At 41.8% G+C, this 16,253-nt stretch overlaps 1 long non-coding RNA gene across 9 annotated transcripts in view; it reads right to left on the bottom strand.

The window, feature by feature from the left end:
• LOC137231058 (uncharacterized) overlaps positions 1 to 16,253 on the bottom strand; it is a 76,478-nt gene that overhangs the window by 22,720 nt on the left and 37,505 nt on the right. For 2 of the 9 annotated variants that reach the window (XR_010946371.1, XR_010946373.1), the window contains one exon: positions 8,588 to 10,763. The exons of 5 other annotated variants lie outside the window; for them this stretch is intronic. This is a non-coding gene — a long non-coding RNA (uncharacterized lncRNA). 2 more of the 9 variants (XR_010946372.1, XR_010946370.1) reach the window with 1 other exon arrangement.

Here is a 16,253-nt window from a genome sequence, read left to right as displayed (position 1 = left end):
GACTGTGACATACTTTCTTTACTGATATGGCAGGAAATACTCCACCTTTCATATGCAATCAGTGTTTGTCCTTCAAGATGGTCGTCACAGTGGTACATTGACTTTGGCGTTCAAATCCAGGTTAACTATTTTAACCTTCAGTTTCCATGCCTCTGAAATGGAGCTAATAAAATCCCTCTTCATCAGGTTGCTTTTAGGATTAAATGAGATTTTGAATATCAAGTACTTAATGACTCACAACAAATGCTCAGTAAGTGAAAGTTATTCTTATTACAGTAATGCTTCCATAATTTAATACATTTCTGAAAGTTTTCTTTTGGAATCACCTTCAAAGCCCTTTTATAAGCCACACGTAAAAATCATGGGGGTTTTTTTTCTAATTTTTTTATTCCTTATTTTTGCTAAAATATTACCATATTTGAGTCTCCATTTTATTAATCAGATTTATCTAAAAATTATATTTAGAGGTTCACAAAAGTCAAATCCACTATTTAAAGAACAAGTGCTGCAATCACTGACTAGACACTTCAGGTACTTATGGAATTCCAAAGGCATGGTTCAAAACTCAAATGTTGTATAAAAAGCACTTACATCTTACTCAAACATCCCAGACCCATTCTCCACAATATCTAGAAAAAGGTTAGAACTGCTCCCAGTTTAATTCAAATCAAGTATTTCCTGAATAAATATATGAAGGTTATTGAGGGATGACAATTGTAAAAATCAGGTCTTCTGAATCCATAGACTAGAATGCCAAGAAACCCAAAACTGTGGAAGCAACCCAGCGTGGAAGCTGAGTTAAGCTGACATTCTAGATGGCTCCAGGGCACTTCAGTGGAGGGATAGTCTCTGAGCTCCCTTCTGGACCTGAGAATAACTTTAATTATTACCTCATATTCCAATTTTTCGCTGCTTAGCCAGAGAATGTCCTTGAAAGGTCACTGGATTCACTCACAGACACTGCCAAAGCTCTGATTTTTCAAGAGTGGATTATTATTCATTCAATCAACAAGCACTTCCTGGCTCCTCTTATAGATACAGCACTTAACACCGTAGGAGTTACAAGGAAGATAATGCACGAACCCTGACCTCATGGGGATTCCACTCTAGAGGAGACTAGAATCTAGCATTCCAATGTGAAAAATGTCAGTTCTAATCAGTGTACAAGACTACAAAGAATCTATCATAAGTAATTAATGACTCATTGAGTAAAGAGTAGAAACAATGCACGCTCTGGAGAGAAAGACACCAGTGGGAGTGGTCATGGAGGTCTCGGAATGAAACGCAGCCTTAGAGGACAGAAATGCTTTCAACAGGCAGCGAGAGGGGGACTGTTACAGGGGAGGGGACCATTACAATGGCATAGTGATATAAGTGGCCTTGGAAAATGGAAAGCGGACAAGACTCAAACAGAGGCTAAAGTAAGGACATAGTGGTTATAGAATGGGAAAGGTAGTTTGGGACCATATTGTATAGAATCTGAATGGCAGGAATTCATACTTAATCCTGCAGAGTCTAGGACGGGACACTCCCCTGTTGTACGCTGGAGAAAGTTAGGCAGGAGATGTGGAAATGCTAAGCTTTCAATGGGCCCTTTTGACATGAGTTCCAGAGTCAAAGGGCTTCACAGGCAAATGGGTCTAAATTTTCTGCCTGGAAAAAAAAAATGGGGGGATTAGCTGTACATTTCAGTCTTCCGTGTTCACCCTGGCCTCTCTGACTGAGGGTCACCAGTAACGGGCAGCTGAAGCAGGAAAAGCCAAAGAAACTGAGAGCTGCTGGTGGCTGGAAAGAAGTTGTTCCTGGCAGAGAAATGTGCCCCATCGATGCCTGGGATAAAGCAGTTGGGATTAGGTGGTTCGCTGGGCCCCACGGCATGGTCTGTGGTGCTGTCAGCAGTCTTTCATCAAAACATGACCGTGTAGCGCGCGGTGGTGGCTGGTTTATGTTCTGGATATGAAACGCAGGCTTACGTGTCCGTCTATTTATATGTGCACCCAGGCCTGCTGGATGACTACCATTCCATTCAAGGGAGGTGAAATAAAACCCTCTGGTATAGCACGCTGAGATACACACCACACATTCCTGGAAGCAGCAGGCAAGAAAGGGTTTGCCCTGCAACCACAAAAGAGAATACAGTAGGGGAAACCACACAGTGGCATAACAGACCACAAAGAGAAATCCACTCTCAGAGTGTGGAAAACTGGTCTTGGAGAAAGCAGTAGGTGGGATTTTGAACAAACCACATGGACTCTGAAAGCAACATGAAGGGCCCTGGGGGCACCACCTGTCCCATCTGCATCAGCTCCATTGTCCAACTCCAGTCTTGTTGAAATCCTTGCGTTGGGAGCCCACGTAGTTTGCGCTGACTTCATGCCGCCATGCCTTAGGCATGCCCTACAACCGAGACTAAGCCAATTTCCACCCAGAGGAAAGCAGATTGCAGAAGTCAGCATGGTTGGTTGTGTGGGAAATGGCTAAATGGAGTTTGAAGGCTCCCAGAGTTACCACCGGTCGGCAGTGTACCCTGACGAAACCCGCTGCTTTTGTGGACTTGCAGTGCCAACCGCCAGCCTCCCACTCCTCTCGGGTTCCCCACCCTTGGGCATTTATAGACAGACCCATATTTCATTTTGTCGGCCTAATGCTCTCCCAGGTTACCAGGACTGAATGCTGCCTCTTTGGAACTGGTGCTCAGCTCATGGCACTTTTCACGCACCTCGTTTTGTCTGATTATTTACATACACAGCTTCCCCCCCCCACTAGTTTGTAAACTCCTGTGGGTGAGACATAATCGCCCTCTCCCCACATCACCTTAAACATCAGAGATATTCAATAAACTCTTACTGAAAGTATATACAAATATATTTTGTATAGTTGGGAAACTATAAATCATCTAAAAAAAAAGGAAACTGTTGAAGCTTTGTGAGTGGGAAACCAATTAGGAGACAACTGCCATAGTTGAAGGGACAGTTAGTGAGCGTCTGGAGTCAAGGGGGCGGAGAAGGAGACGTGAGGCCTCAATACCTGTTGCCGACTCCTTCACTGACTTTTAGGGCAAAGTGACACCTAGGCAAAGCACAGATCACCTCCAAGATGAAGATCACAGCCAAACAGTATCGCTGTTTGTCCAAACTCTGACTTGCTCTGAATGGATAATTGGGTATTAAAGCCAGTACTATTCTAATAAAAAAGTAGAGGGACAGTCAGGTTTGGGGAGGTGACCACCAACCTTGAGGAAAAGAAGCAGATGTGAGGATCCTTCCCTCCAGCCTCCCTCACCTCCATCCCTTCCTTTCCATCCCCACAGTAATCCTTTCCCCAGCCAGTCCTCACATCCCCTTCTCTCCCCTGCCCCTTGAGCTAAATGCTCACTAACTGTCCCTTGACCTGCAGCAGCTGTCTTCTAATTGGTCTTCCACTCAAATATCTTCGACAGTTTCCAGTTTGTTTTCTAGGTAATTTATAGTTTCCCAAACATATCCCACACATTTCCACCCCCAGATCTTTGCTCAAGCCTTTGCAGGGCCTCTGGACTATTTTCCCCCATATCTGCCTATTCAAATTTGATTTATTCTTCAAGATTCAGTCTAACCACATCATCCTTCATTGAATCTTCCCTGAAATTTCCTCCTGGAAGCAATTTCTCTTTTTCTGAACTCTCATAGCACTTGGCACCTTTCTTACTGTATTTGGCATACTCTGTATTACAGTTTTCCATGTACATCTTTGCTCTCCAATTAAAATGGAAATTCCTGGGGACACAAACTTTTATCTTATCTCCCATAGTACCATGCATTGTTAATTTCATATAATACGTCCTCCATGAATACTTGTTGAGTGAAGGAATGTATGAATGAATGAGGATATAAAGCAATATAAATAATTGAATGAATGGGATGGATTGTCAGTATTTCCCAGACTTAAGGAAAAGGAAAGTCACTCCAGATGCTCATCAGGTTGAACCTCTTACCGTTACTTAGGTTAATTATTATTAGCCTCATTTTACAGACAAAGTAACCGAGGCCAGTGTAGACCAAATGCTTATGGAAATCATATTGCCCAATGCAAGGCTCTTTATTCTAGGCCATTCTGCTCAATATTAGCCTCTATTTTTTAATCTCTGGCATATATGTCATGGGATTCTCTTCAAGAAGACCAGAAAAGATACCCTAGTTCTTTTTATTCCCTTCTCATTAACCCCTTTTTTTAGTCCCATGCCTTCATAGAGGGTACAGATGAGCACTTATAATAGGAAGATGTCCTACTCTATATAAACAGGGCAGACAGGGTCTAAATACATCCAAAAAGCAAAAGTTTTTCAGGATCAAAAGTAATTCCCAGAGAATCCCCTGGTGGTCCAATGGTTAGGACTCAGCACTTTTACTGCCGTGACCTGAGTTCAAGCCCTGGTCGAGGAACGGAGATCCCGCAAGCCAAGCAGCTCAGCCAAAAAAAAAAAAAAAGTAATTCCCAGATTAGAGTCTATGGATACGGTGAGGAGGGAATTTTATCAAAAGAAGCAGCCTAATTGTGCAGAATGTGAGAAATCAGCCAATCACAGACGCCTCCATCAGCAGGCAGGGCCGGGAGAACAACTGTCTGCAAGTGTTCCTGTCTCTCCTGGCCACAACGCTACCAGGACCTCCTTGGTAGATGGTTCCCTGGACTTGGTTCAGAGCCCATGAATGGAAACTCTCAGGACAAGCTTTTTCTTCTTGCTGCTGGCAAACTGCCCCAGAAGCATTCCAACCCCCTGGGCTCCACCGGGAAGCAGGCATCAGATCACAAGAGCAGAGCACCAGCTACCAGGGACAGGGTGGACCTGGCTTGGTAGAGGCCCCAGGCTCCAAGAAGGGAGAAGATCACTAAACAGGCTAGTTCTGCTACAGCAGGAAGAGTTAAGCCTGCTCCTGAGAACTCTCTGGCAAACGTTCTCACGGTATGATCTGTGAACAGCAGTTCCTGATAAAAGCTCAGAAAGAAGATAGTAGTTATTAACACCCTTTGGGCTGAGGCCTGCACCTCCTTTGACAGTCTTTCTGCATGTTAGACACAGGGGTGCAGAAAATCAGAAAGATTTACAGGCAGTTGGGGGTTAGTGCTGCAGCCTGGAATCAGAAGGTAGTTCTCACCTGGCCTTTCTAAGAGATAAAAAGCTAAACGGTTCTGTGCCTCTATGTCCCCAGCCGTAAGATGGGTTTTCCTGGACTGGGACTGTTGTGCTTGTATGTGAGATGCCAGATCTACGCTCCACGCATCAGCCACATGTCCTCAAGCCACATCAGCCTGGAGTGGGAACCGTGATGCTCACTTCAGGCTCAGTTCTCAGCGGTAACAAGAACCTTCCTCGTGGGCTGCTTCCTCCCGGCAGCTCAGTCCCCGGACGCCGTGCCCTTCCTCTGGCTGCAGCGACGCCACTGGAGCCCCAGTCTGGGCTGTGGGCCGTGCTGACCTTACAAACCCTGGTGTGGCATTCTAGCGCTCGGCTCCAGCACTCCCCTCCCCAGAGGGCCCAACTGCTCCTCTCCGGTTTCATTCCATTCTCTTCTTGGGCTCCCACATCACACAGACCTTGAAGTACCTGACTTGTTTCTGCAGTTCACTAAGCTTCCTTGAAGGGTTGGGGTAAAAGACCATTCGAAAGGTGTCTCACCATGTTACGCTCTTTTTTTTTTTGGCCAAGTCCCCTGCATCGGAAGCGTGGACTTGACCACTGGATGACCGGGGGAGTCCCAGTACACTCTTCTAACGTTGAGGGCACATTTTAAAACATAATCACTGAGCCTTCATCACACTTATCAAAAATAACAATAATTCCTTAAAGTCCTCTCCTACCAATCCCTATGCATATTTCCTTGATTTTCCCAGTCTTTTTACTGTGGATTTGTTTCCATCAGGATCCAAACAAGGGCCTCACGATGCATTTGGTTATCTCTTCTGAGTCTATTTTGTCCGATAATAACTCACCCTCCCTTTTTCTCTAATGCCATTTTTGTTGCAGCATAATGCATTATTAGTTGGACAGACTGGGTCATTTCTCCCACAGAATGTCCCACCTTTTGGATTTAGCCAATTGTATCCTTGTCATTTAAGTAGTTCTTCCATCCTCCGTATTTCCTATAAATTAACAGCAGTTCTAATGACTTGATTAAAATCAGGATCAGTTTTTTAGGCAAGAAACGTTATAGAGATACTTCCTGTTGCATCACCACATATAATGTTTGTGTTGTCCCACTTTTAGGGAGGCTAAGGTTGATCACAGGGTGTAGGTGGTGTCAGCCTGACCCTTCCATCATAATGCTCCCCACTGACATTTCAGCTAATAGTTTTAGCCTCATTAATGGAAGTTGCCTAGATCAATTATCTCTTTAGAGGTGGAAAATAGTGCATTTTTAAAAATTCTATCATTCCTTCTGCATTTATTGGTTGGAATTCTCCTATTATAGGACCTACTTGTATGAAAGATTTAGTTACCCCATAATATATGGCATAGAAAAGATAAAATACTTTCTCATTATTTATTCATTTTCAGAATAAAAAAATATTACCCTAGCAACTTCCAATGGCAAGGCTATTAGGTTGTTTGTGATTTTTTTGGTTTCATTATGAACTCATGTTTTTTATGTATTTGATGGGTTTTAATCCATTGAAGTTATTATTCTTTTTGATGCAGAAATTGCCCTATCTTGGCCAATAAGGGCCCCTTTAAAGTGGTTCCTGTGTTGTTTTGACATGACCTCTAATAGTCTGGGAGAGTTTCCTTGCAAAACAAGTGGTCCATGGCTCATCATGTAGATTTCTTGTCCCAGACCTGGAATCAGCCATTTCACCATGGGAAATGGTATTTAGAGACCCATGTCAGGATTTTTATTTAATTAAGCTTTGCAAACATAATTGAGACTTTCTGTGTGGACATCTCTTGCATCTCACTGCCCTTTTTTTTTTCCATTGGAGGTAAATACTACCATGAATGTGTTATTTATCCTTCTTGTTTAAGTTTTTATTCTTTTACTACATATTTTGTATACATACATATTGAATGGCATTGTCTTGCAGATACTTAAATCTTATAAGATGGTATTACACTGTGTGTATCTTATTTCAACCAGTGTTTTCCACACTATACTATATTTTTTATATTTACCCATATTGGTAGATATATTGCCAGGTCATATTAACTGCTGCGTTTTCTTTCCTGGTATAAATATACCACAGTTCTGTTCCTGTTGATGAATTCTTTGGTTTTCAAATTTTGCTATTACAAACAATACTGCAATGGATATTCTCCATCACACCTCACTGTGCATAGCATGAGAATTTCTCTAGGGTATATTTCTAGATGTGAAACTGCTCAGTCTTCGGGTATGAGCACCTTCAGATTTCCTAGATACTGCTAATTGCTCTCCAGAATGGTTGTGCAAATTGATACTTCCACCAGCAGTGTACAAAAGTTCCCACTTTCTTCCTACAATCTCACTCAAACTTGGTATTATCAGACTTTTTAATTTGCGAAGTGATTTCTCCTTGGCATCTTAATTTTCACTTCTGTGACTGCTAGTGAGGTGTGTCAGCTCCTTGCGTGGTTGTTTCTATTGCGTTTGAGAGCACAGTAGTTAAGACCATAGGAACTGAAGCCAGACTCCTAGGCTCAAGCTCAGCTCTATCACTTAACTATCAGTGATGTTAGGCACACTATTTAGCCCTTTCTGTGCTCGTTTCTTCATCTGTAAAGTGGGGGTGATAAACAACTGTCTCGTAGGGGCATAGTAAAGATTAAATGAGTTAATACATCTCGAGTGCTTAGGACAGTGCCCAGCCATCATCATCATCATCATCATCGTTATTGGCTCGCCGGGGTTCTTTCTATATTCTGGATACTATTTTCTTTGTTAGATTTTGCATTTTAAATATCTTTTCCCAAATGTCTGCAATTCGTCTTTTTACTTTGTTTTTGGTATCTTTTGTTTTTGCAGAAAGTTTTTTGTAATATGATGTAATAAAATGTTGTCCTTAGTTTTTCCTATACAGTTCAAGGTTTTGGTGTAAAGCCTAAGAAATCTTTCTATACACAAGGTCATAAAGACCTGTATTTTCTTATAAAAGTTTTAAGTTTTTTTTTTTTTTTTTTTTTTACTTGTAGGGTTTTAACCCACCTGTGATGTAAGAGAGGGATCCAACTTTGTGTTTTTCCACACACATAATCAATTTTCCAAGCACCATTTATTGAACGGTCTTTGTCTTCCCATTTATTTATAAATCTACATTTATTACATATTGGGTCCACATATGTGTGAGTGTGTTTCTGGGCTTCCTATCCTGTTCCATTGATTCATTTTCCAATTCTTGTGCCATCCCACTATGTCCGAATTTCTAAGACTTTTATTTTAAAATAAGCCTTCATATCTCATAGAACAAGTCCCACCTCCTCTCTTTTTTTTTTTAACATCTTTATGGAGTATAATTGCTTTACAATGGTGTGTTAGTTTCTGCTGTATAACAGACTGAATCAGCTATACGAATACATACATCCCCATATCTCCTCCCTCTTGTGTCTCCATCCCACCCTCCCTATCCCATCTCTCTAGGTGGTCACAAAGCACCGAGCTGATCTCCCTGTGCTATGCGGCTGCTTCCCACTAGCTATCTATTTTACATTTGGTAGTGTGTATATGTCCACGCCACTCTCTCACTTCCACCTCTTCTTTTTTGAAATGGAATCTCAGTTCTTGGCTCCTTGCTCCCCCACAGAGTCTCCCGGAGCCTGAAGGACAGTGTAGACTGTGTCTAACATCTGAGAAATCTGGCTGGTAGCTGCTCTGACGACGGAGCAAAGGGAGGTATTAGGGAGATCCCACATCCCCAGAATTTATCTGAGTGAAGTGTGGAGGTATTTCCCCTGAGCCAGTTGTGGGCCATAGGAAAGACTTGCCTTTGTGGGATCATCTTAGACCCATGTAAGAGGGCCAGCTTCTATAAAGAACTAGAGCTGATGGTAAGCTAAGTAACCCGGTGGAAAAGATGCACTCTCCCATATGAATGAAATTGGAAATGAGAGATTCCCAGAAACAGCAGGTGCCCCAAAACGCCCACAGAAGACCTTCCGGATAGAAAAAGTCAGCTTTAAACCTCCGCCCAGTCCCGGGTGGTCTGATAACCAGCTCATAACGGGGCTGGGCCAGTAGGACCTTTCCCTTTGCTCCCCTTTCTTTCCCTGCTTCAATTCTAGAGGAGCCAGAGACCACCTAATGAGTGCAAGGGGAGGAGGAGAAAACCTAGTCGAGGAAACAGATGGCACACACACCGTGCTGTCTATTCCCATTGCAAGCTTTCCACCTGTTGCAGACTCAGGCTGGGGATGAAGATAAGCTTCAACTTGGTGATGCTGGAAGTTTTGACTATTACCTGGGACTATATATCTTAATTCATAAACTGAGACCATTTCTCATGATCAAAGGACTTTTTAGTTGGAGTGGCCAAAAAAGTGAATGAGTTTTCATTTATTCAGTGGCAAGGAAGAATTGGTCCACAATTCAGCTTACAAGGACAAGAGCGGGAGGCAAATAAGGACACTGCACAACTGTATTCCACGGATCCTACTCATGTGAAGTACTTATTATCTTTATTATGTTGCTGAATTAAATTTGCTAATATTTTACCTAGGAATCTTGCATCTACATTCTTAAGTGTGGTTAATAGATAATTATCTTGTCCTTGTCAGCTTTGGTATCGAAGTTATACTAACTTCATAAAAAGATCTGGGGAGCCGTCCCCCTTTTCTATCATCTGAAACAGGTATAATATAAGGATTATATGTTTGTTGATGACTTTGTAAAACTTGTCTCCAAAACCATCTGGGCCCGACTTTGGGGTGACTTTGGGGTACAGGAGACTGGGTAATATAACCTATAATTCCACTTAGGTACAATAAGGTCTCAGTCGCTGGGAGGCAAACAAATGTGGGGCACCATTCTCCCTGTGCGTCGTGGAACCCTCACCCGCCTCTTAGGCCCCTCAGGTAGCATGGATAGCCCAGGGCTCATGATGGAAGGAGAATGCCAGTGCCAATTTGGATATCAAATTTTAGTAAAGCTGGATTTCTTTCTTTTTAGATAAAAGTTAAATAGAAATTGAAGAAAAAGGAAAAATATTGCCTCCCATACACCAGTGGAACCTCTTATGCACCCCATCTTTGGAGATGTGGACTGAACATGACCAGCAGCTAAAGCGGTCCGCGCGGAGCCTCTGCGGGGAAAGGGAGAGACAGGAAGAGGGGCTGGCGGTGGCAGCAGCCACGTGCAGGTTTTACCTGTGAGTCTGATCATAAGAGTCCCTGAGCGCGCTTGTTAACAAAAGAGACTCCCAGACTTTAGCCCAGACTTACCAAATCAGAATCTCAGAGTGGGATGTGGGTGGGTGCCTGGAACCTGTATTTTCATTTTGATAACCACTCCAGAAGTCTTGTAAATGGGCAAGTTTGGGAAACACACAAAAGGAGAATATGCATGGGCTTTGGAGTTAGGCCAGAGCTCCATAATCACTCACCCTTTAATAGTTGTGGGCTTAGGGTGTGCCACTTAATCTCCCTGTGCCTCCAGGCCCTTAAGGAAAGGGGGTTAGTCATACCTCCCTGGTAGGGTAGCCACAAGGATTCAATGAGAGGATTCATGTAAAACACCCTGTACAATGTCCAGCACTTGGTAAATGGTCATCTTTTTTATGGACAGGCTTCTGGTGGAAGATGTGAGGCTTACATTTCCAACCTGCAAAACATTCATCCGTGAGGTTGAGATGAAGGGATGGTGCCTCAGTTCTCGTTTGTTCAGCATTCAGTCCCATTTTTCTGGTAGAAGTGACGGTTTTTTCTTAGAGAATCATCACCACCTTTTAGTGCCAGTTCATGTAGTTCAGGTTGATGGATCTGACCCTGCCCTTCACCTCCAGGGCTGAGTGTGATCAAGGCCTGGCCAATCAGCATACTCCTTTCCCCCTGGCCGCCATGACTGGTTCTGAATAAGGAGTATGACCCAAGTTGGTCCAGTGAAATTCCACCTTGGGACTTTTCACTAGAGCTGTGAGCCTGGAGCTGAGCTGCCAGCTGCCCGCTTGCCAGAGGAAGGGAGGGCCCACCTGAGAACGCAGCAACAGAGGAGAGAAAGGCTGAGATATGGGGAACATGGGACCAAAGCTCAAAGGAAACTGGAGCCCTGGAATCGAGACATGCTGAAGCAATTCCATCCTGGGAATTTTCAGTTACGTGAGCCAACAACTTTTTTTCACTTAAGACAGTTTGAGTTAAATTTTCTGTTACTTGCATTCAAAAGGGTTCTGACAATGAGTTTTAAGGCACTTCTTCTATTTTAGTCTTCAACTTACTGTATAATCATGTAAGCCCCTTTCTTGTCTGATACATTTCCTAACTTTATTAGGAAGAAGCAATCCCATGGCCTTAGCATTTAGACTTGATGGATAATGGAAATTGCTAAGGCATGATCACTCCCTGGGGATTAGACAACTCAAATCCTTTCCATCTAAATAGATTCTTTTCTCTCAGGGTGAGAAGGAGCTGATATTTAGGTAGGACTCTGTTTTTGTTCTCCAAACTCTGAGAAAGGTTGCCGTTAAAGGGCAACACAACAATTAAAAGCTGTTGGATGTAAGAATGACACGCTTGGTTGGTATGCAGTACTGTGCAGCTGAGATGATTATTCTCAATTAATGGGCAAACATTACACAATTGTCTCTTTCAAGTCCAGAGTGCTAATATATAATACACAATCAGAGGGCATTGTACATCAGACTGTAACTCGTTAGCCACGGCCAATTCTTTACCCCTTAGAAATAAAGTATTCTGTTGTTCATGAAAGCCACAATTTGGAGTCTTTTAAATTTGCAGCTATAGACCAGGTGAAGGATTTCTATTTGGGAAGAATCCAGGTGGAATTGGGAACCGAAATTCCTGTTGCGAACTCATTATTAAGGCAAAATCAGTGTTAGTAGAATGGGGGTGGGAGGGAGGTGGGCTCTGATCTCCTGTGCCTCTCACCAGGAACCCCACTCAAGGACTCTTGGCCAGTCTGGCTGAGGCAGCATCTGCCCTGCTGAGGGACATCCCAGAATGGACATGTCCCTATGTGACTGCCCAGGGAATGCCAAATAGATTGGGTCATTTTATTCAAACCTGGGGGACTTGGCTGCCCAGGCACATGCTCTGTGGATGAACTCACTTTTGCTTTAGTCCACATGGCTGCCGAAGTCTGCAGCTCAGACAGCAAGGGAAAGAGGTGAGGAGAAGGCAGGGAGGGAGATCAGAGAAATCTGTGGAAGAGGATTGAATTACTGTCGGATCACAGGGTGTGGGAGACTCTGGGACAGATTGATGGGAGAGCCTACCCGGCTGGCAGGGACCTGAGAACGGTGCTGAGCCAGCTGCCTTGCTTGTGCGTGCAGAGCACAAGCTAAATGGGAGCAAGACATCTTAACAGCTACCAAAACACCCAGCAGTATATCAGCCCACCTAACTGGAAAACAAAGCAGGCCTTTGGACTCCAAATCCCCCAGGCCAAAGCCATATCTACAATGTTATCCAGTGTCTTGCTTCACAGGGCATGTCTCTATCAGTCTTTCAACAAACACCTATTAAAAGCTTCTAAATGTCAGGGCTGGCTGTGCTAGGTGCTGGGGATGTGAAGGAAATATGCACAGTACTCCCCTCTAAGGGTCTCACCACCTAGTAAACAATTATAAAAAAGGGAAAAAATGCAGTAGGAGCTGGGGTAAAAGAGAGCACAAGTACTACAGGAAACAGGCACCAGCTTATGTTAAGTTGTTATGTAAAGCTAAAGAATTCGTATCTTCAAACATGCATGAACCACTCTTCAAATTCCACCCAACAGTTGTCTCTCATCCAATCCAGGCTCATACCTATGACCTCAGCATGGTAAAAATATCCCCCATGGCCCTTAAGGTCTAGTAATAATTTAATGTTTTGTTTTTCTCTGTATGTTCTCTGATGTGTTTTCATATCTCGGATGTCTTTCTTTTCGAGGGTGTTATTTACTCTGGTTGGTAGGATATGATATTAAAAGGTCAAGGCTTTAATTTTTTGGAACATTTAGCTTCATTTGGAAAGAGAATTAAGCCCCCACGATCAGAGGTTTACCCCTCAATCTAAGCCAGAGGCTTAGCAAATGTGGACTGTGTCCTTGCTTACTGGGGCCAGAGCAAGAGACAAAGAGGTTCGCTCCATTCAAACCCATCGTCATTACCAGATATTATGGCATTGACAGGACACAGCCATTACGTGGTTTGGCAGCGTTACTGTGCTCATAAATAATGGTAAATATGAGCATGTGTGTGTGTGTGTGTGTGTGTGGGCATGTGCACATGTAACGTTTTGCAGTCTCCTTGAGGGCAGCGATAATGGTAATTATTGTGAACGGACAAGCATAACCCCAGATACTGACAAGGCACACTCCCTCATATCTCTCATGTCTGTGCTCAGCATCACCTCCTCAGAAAGCCCTTCCCTGATCACGACTAGAATGTAAAGTCACTGGGATTTTTGTCTATTTTGTTCACTGTCCACAAAATTAAAGACCTGAACTTTTAAAATGTCATATTCCACTGAGTACGTTAAACAACACAGTCAAGAAGAAAGATGTCCTATATATAGGATGAATAAACAGTAAGGTCCTACTGTATAGCACAGGGAACTATATTCAATATCCTATAACAAACCATAATGGAAAAGAACATGCAAAAGAATATATGTATGTAACTGCATCAATTTGCTGTACAGCAGAAACTACCACAGCATTGCAAATCAACTCTACTTCAATAAAATAAGTTTAAGAAAAAAAGAAAGATGACCAAGACGTGAAAACAGAGAATCTACACGGAAAAGAACACAATCATTAAATTGTTGCTAGACCTGAATGGCCTGGGGATAGTTTGACCCTGTTGAGGTCATGGATATGAAACTAATGGGACAAGAGAAAACCGTTGGACGGACATAAGGGAAGATGTGGCATCTGAAGAGTGGTTTATGTGGCTGAGGACAATCACGAAGTCTTTGGCTTCACATCACAACTTACATGAAATGGTGCTACCTTCTGGGTGCAGCTCCTAGAACAGTGCCTGCCACATAATAGCCACTCAGTAACTTCTTATTGAATGTCAAGCGCTCTTCAATGAAGTTTTTATTTGTTTCCTGTCATTTAATTTTGTAAAAAGGTAGTATGTTGACATAGTTCAACATTCATTTTAGTGTAAAAAGGTAACACAAGGCCTTGTTCTTACCCTATTCTCTGCCTGACTGGTTCCCACCCAGCAACCATGTCCTGTAACCATTTTTATTACTTTCCTTCCAGACTTTGTTTATGCAAATCAAATATAACTATATTTTTATTTTATTATGCAAAAGATAACATACTATCTACTCTGATATTAACCTTGCTTTTTTCATTCAATAATGTAAGTTGATGAATGGGTAATGTGGTATATTTATACAATAGAATATTATTCTACCATAAAAAAGAAGGAAATTCTGCCATTTGTGATAACATGGATGGACCTTGAGGGCATCATGCTAAGTGAAATGAGTCAGACAGGAAAGACAAATACTACATGATCTCATTTATATGGGAAATCTAAAAAAAAAAATCGTACTCATAGAAACAGAGAAGAGGTTGGTGGTTGCTAGAGGCTGGGGGCAGGAGGGAGAAACTGGGGTGAAGGCAGTCAAAAGGTACAAACTTCTAGTTCTAAGATAAGTAAGTTCTAGAGATAGAACATATAGCATGGTGACTATAGTTAACAATACTGTACTGTATATCGGAAAGTTGCTAAGAGAGTAGATCTTAAAAGTTCCCATCACAAGAAAAAATAATTGTAACTATGTGAGGTGATGGATGTTAACTAAACCTATTGTAGTGATCACTTTGCAATACATATGTACATCAAATAATTATGTTGTACATCTTAAACTAATACAATGTTATGTCAGTTGTTTCTCAATAAAATGGAAGGGAAAGATATAAGTTGGAGATTCTTCAAGTTCAATTTGGTGTCTTCAATTTTTTTTTTTTTTTTTTTACAGTTCCAGTCAATTCTACTGTTTAAATGTTCCACAGTTTATTAAACCAGCCCATGTGGATGGACACTTGTGTTGTTTCCAGTCTTTTGCTATTAAAAAACAAAAGCACTCTATACCATATAATAGTATAAATTCCCAGAGATAGGATTGCTAGGTCAAATAGTTTATGTCTTGGTAATTTTATATACATATTGCCAAATTGCCTTCCAAAGGGGTTATATAAATTTAAGTCCTCACCAGCAATGTAAAAACAAAAAAAAATGTCTGTCTCCCCACCACCTTGCCAACAGAGTTTTATCAAACTTAGAATTTTGCTAATCTAGTACGTAAAAAATAATACCTCAGTATGTTTTTTATTTGCATTTCTCTTGTGACACAGAGTACCTCTTTATTTCTATGAATGGATACTTCATACCTTTCTTATGTTTCTGTTAGGTTAATCGTCTTTGTATACTTGGCTTATAAGAAGCACATTACATATAGGGAGATTAGCCCTTTCTCTGTAATGTGAGTTTCAAAATTTTTTTCCAGTGGTGTGTTGGTTAGTGTTTAGTAATGGTCTCTGGGGAAAATAAATCCTGGTTTATAGCATTTGCCAAGTTCCATGATGTAAATATTCCCACCACAGCCAATTTCAAGCTACCAACATATCACTAAATGTGGAGTTGGGGAGAAACGTGCAACACCAGGCCATTATGTAATATCTCCATGATACAGACACAACAGATGTAAATCACTCCAAGAGCATGGATGATAGCAAAATGTAGTTAAACAATTAGAGTGATGAGTCTTTGAGCATATATTACCTTTGTTTCATTCTTTATTTAATTATAAGTTTATATAACTTAATTTTAAATAATGGCTGTGGTTGACAACCAGCTTGCAAAATTTCTAAAATTTAATAATCAGCTCCTGTGAGCCAGTGCAGGCCATCTCCAACACCCCACTGCCTTTTATTCTATTTGTTTTCTGCCTTTTTTTTTCAAATGATGTTTTTCATCATGCAAAGGTTTCATTCTGATGTAGTTTTATTTATCAGTCATATTATTTATGAGTTCAGAATATTAAGTAACGGCTAGGAAGACCTTCCCCATTCCAAGATTATAAAAGAGTTTTATCATGTTTTCTTCTGACACTTTTATGGTTTCACTTTTAT

Source organism: Pseudorca crassidens, chromosome 9 (assembly GCF_039906515.1).
Source record: "Pseudorca crassidens isolate mPseCra1 chromosome 9, mPseCra1.hap1, whole genome shotgun sequence".
Taxonomy (NCBI): Eukaryota; Metazoa; Chordata; class Mammalia; order Artiodactyla; family Delphinidae; genus Pseudorca; species Pseudorca crassidens.
Note: the sequence above shows the minus strand (reverse complement) of the source record. Positions and strands in the feature narration are given on the sequence as shown.